We start from the raw sequence: 4,014 nt of genomic DNA, 5'->3' as shown, positions 1-4,014 counted from the left end.
AGGCGCTTTTATAAACCTCAGGAGCCATTTGAAGGCCATTGCTAAAAAAAAAAATATTTAATAGAAGCTTCAACGTGTTAATGTCATTTCCGAAGGTATATTTATTCATTATAAATCTGCAGCTGTCATTAAAATAATCCCTGGTGATCCTGCCATGGAGGTCCCGGTTTTAGGCACTTCCTATTATAGGGTGACAATGCTCTGCCCTTGTTCAGACACTTCCTGTTATAGGGTGACAATGCTCTGTCCTTGTTCAGACACTTCCTGTTATAGGGTGACAATGCTCTGTCCTTGTTCAGGTATTTCCTGTTCTAGGGTGACAACGCTCTGCAACTGTTCAGGCACTTCCTGTTATAGGGTCACAATGCTCTATCCTTGTTCAGGTACTTCCTGTTCTAGGGTGACAACGCTCTGCAACTGTTCAGGCACTTCCTGTTATAGGGTGACAATGCTCTATCATTGTTCAGGCACTTCCTGTTATAGGGTGACAATGCTCTGTCCTTGTTCAGGCACTTCCTGTTATAGGGTGACAATGCTCTGTCCTTGTTCAGACACTTCCTGTTATAGGGTGACAATGCTCTGCCCTTGTTCAGGTGCTTCCAGTTATAGGGTGACAACGCTCTTTCCTTGTTCAGGCGCTTCCTGTTATAGGGTGACAATGCTCTGTCCTTGTTCAGGTACTTCCTGTTATAGGGTGACAATGCTCTGTCCTTGTTCAGGTACTTCCTGTTAAAGGTGACAACTCTCTTTCCTTGTTCAGGCGCTTCCTGTTATAGGGTGACAATGCTCTGTCCTTGTTCAGGTACTTCCTGTTATAGGGTGACAACGCTCTGTCCTTGTTCAGGCGCTTCCTGTTATAGGGTGACAATGGTCTATCCTTGTTCAGGTATTTCCTGTTCTAGGGTGACAACGCTCTGCAACTGTTCAGGCACTTCCTGTTATAGGGTGACAATGGTCTATCCTTGTTCAGGTATTTCCTGTTCTAGGGTGACAACGCTCTGCAACTGTTCAGGCACTTCCTGTTATAGGGTGACAATGCTTAATCCTTGTTCAGGTACTTCCTGTTATAGGGTGACAATGATCTGTCCGTGTTCAGGCACTTCCTGTTATAGGGTGACAATGCTCTGCCCTTCCTCAGGCACTTCCTGTTACAGAGTGACAACGCTCTGTCCTTGTTCAGGCACTTCCTGTTATAGGGTGGCAACGCTTTCTCCCTGACTACCACTTGTGCTCCTGCGTTGTCACCCTGTCACTTAACAAACTACAGGCGCTCTCCTTGTTCAGGGGCTTCCTGTTATAGGGTGACAACGCTCTTTCCTTGTTCAGGCGCTTCCTGTTATAGGGTGACAATGCTCTGTCCTTGTTCAGGTACTTCCTGTTATAGGGTGACAATGCTCTGTCCTTGTTCAGGTACTTCCTGTTAAAGGTGACAACTCTCTTTCCTTGTTCAGGCGCTTCCTGTTATAGGGTGACAATGCTCTGTCCTTGTTCAGACACTTCCTGTTATAGGGTGACAATGCTCTGTCCTTGTTCAGACACTTCCTGTTATAGGGTGACAATGCTCTGTCCTTGTTCAGACACTTCCTGTTATAGGGTGACAATGCTCTGTCCTTGTTCAGACACTTCCTGTTATAGGGTGACAATGCTCTGTCCTTGTTCAGGCACTTCCTGTTATAGGGTGACAATGGTCTATCCTTGTTCAGGTATTTCCTGTTCTAGGGTGACAACGCTCTGCAACTGTTCAGGCACTTCCTGTTATAGGGTGACAATGCTTAATCCTTGTTCAGGTACTTCCTGTTATAGGGTGACAATGATCTGTCCGTGTTCAGGCACTTCCTGTTATAGGGTGACAATGCTCTGCCCTTCCTCAGGCACTTCCTGTTACAGAGTGACAACGCTCTGTCCTTGTTCAGGCACTTCCTGTTATAGGGTGGCAACGCTTTCTCCCTGACTACCACTTGTGCTCCTGCGTTGTCACCTTTCAGGCACTTCCTGTTATAGGGTGGCAACGCTTTCTCCCTGACTACCACTTGTGCTCCTGCGTTGTCACCCTGTCACTTAACAAACTACAGGCGCTCATTTCAACACACATTACACAGGCACGGTCCACTGTCAGGAAACCCGCCCTGAGAAATGTCATGCAGCCATCGCTGACTCGAATTGGTTTTAATAAATTTCTCAAAAATTGCCAATTGTGCTAAAAAATCCGATTGACGTGGAGAGATTTCGTGGAACTCCAAACTCTCAGTCCTGCTCCTCCCTCCCGGCCACACTTGTACTAATATAGCCCGCGATGATTGAAAACACCTCCACATAGTCCAGACACATTTATGGCGTTTGGAACTTTCGCAGATGTTGGAGATTGGTGTAATTCTCTGTTTGATCTGCGCGCCTGCTCTGTGTCTGGGGGATTCCTATCCCTCCCATTAGGTACTTACTAAATCATAACTTCATTTATAGTGTGTGAGCAAGACGGCTTCATTACATTATACAGCAATACAGAATAATAGTATATGAATTTGCAACATCCGTGTCTGCCGCTCTGCTCCAGGGTGCCGACCTGATGTCTCAGGTGGGGAGGGTCTCAGGAGGGTTGTAGAGAGTCACAGGAGGGCTGTAGAGGGTCTTAGGAGGGGTGGTATAGGGTCTCAGAAGAGCTGTGGAGCACCTTAGGAGGGGTGGGGAGGGTCTCAGGAGCGGTTTTAGAGGATCTCAGGAGGGTCTCAGGAGGGGTAAGGAAGGGTGTGGAGGGTCTCAGGAGGGCTGTGGAGGATCTCAGGAGGGGTGTGGAGGGTCTCAGGAGGGGTGAGGAGGGTCTCAGGAGGGGTGAGGAGGGTCTCAGGAGGGGTGGGGAGGGTCTCAGGAGGGCTGTGGAGGATCTCAGGAGGGGTGTGGAGGGTCTCAGGAGGGGTGAGGAGGGTCTCAGGAGGGGTGAGGAGGGTCTCAGGAGGGCTGTGGAGGATCTCAGGAGGGGTGTGGAGGGTCTCAGGAGGGGTGAGGAGGGTCTCAGGAGGGGTGAGGAGAGTCTCAGGAGGGGTGAGGAGGGTCTCAGGAGGGAGCGATATGCGGGCCGTAGTACTTATGAGAATGCGACGCTCTGGCTGTAAAGGGGGGCAGCAGGCACACTGCAAACACTGTGCATCAGAGGGTCCATAGCAATGCTGCTCTGCCTGCTGCTCCTCGCAGGTGGCCCGAAGAAATGCCGCCTGAGGCTACTGCCTCCTTATAGGGACGGCCCTGTATACATATGATACGCGGCGCTTTTAAAAAACTAAAAGTCCTTCCGCTTGCGGTTTTGACCTCAACTTTAAATAAAGCCAACAAAACCACCACATTTGAAGCCAAACCTAGGGCAAAGGGTGAAAGAAAGCATTGTGAGTACCTAAAAACAACATCCGCCCCTTGAGGTCCATGCACAGCACACGCTGGAAGAAGATGAAGCAGAAGCAGGAGCCAATCTGTTGCCCTACAGCGCAACGAGCATGCTGATAGGGGGGAGAGCAGAGTGACAGCAAGATTAACTTATCAATGTGCCGCTCCTCCAGGGGCAAAACCTCTAAGTGTTACCAAACTGCAGCCAATAGGAAGAGAGAGCAGAGTGACGGTGAGTTTACCTTATCAGTGTGCTACTCCTCCTTTCACAAAAAAATGGCTTCCTGCCTTACCAGACCGAGCTGTGCTGTGTGGCATGGCTGGGTGAATCTCAGGACCGGATGGACAGAAATATAAATCCTTTGGCAGGTAAAACAGCTCCCTTAGCCGGAGTTCGTCTCTTACAGGGGCCCCCCTATGGGCAGAGAAGGGCACGGAGGCTAAACTAAAACGAAATAGGGGGCGAGCTGTCTGCAATGGTCGATAGAGGTGCAGCAGGCGAGGGACCCTCGTGGTCCAGCCATGACAAATCGATGACATGCGGCAGCGATAGGCTGGTGCCGGCGTCCCCGGGGGGAAAATATGAGAACAGCAGAAAATCCCGCGGGGGCTATAAATAATGTCTCATCGAGTTTCCCACTA

The sequence above is a fragment of the Nanorana parkeri genome, unplaced genomic scaffold, assembly GCF_000935625.1.
Source record: "Nanorana parkeri isolate BGI_ZX_2015 unplaced genomic scaffold, ASM93562v1 scaffold171, whole genome shotgun sequence".
Classification (NCBI taxonomy): Eukaryota; Metazoa; Chordata; class Amphibia; order Anura; family Dicroglossidae; genus Nanorana; species Nanorana parkeri.
The sequence above is the reverse complement of the archived record's forward strand: the minus strand, read 5'-3'. Positions refer to the sequence as shown.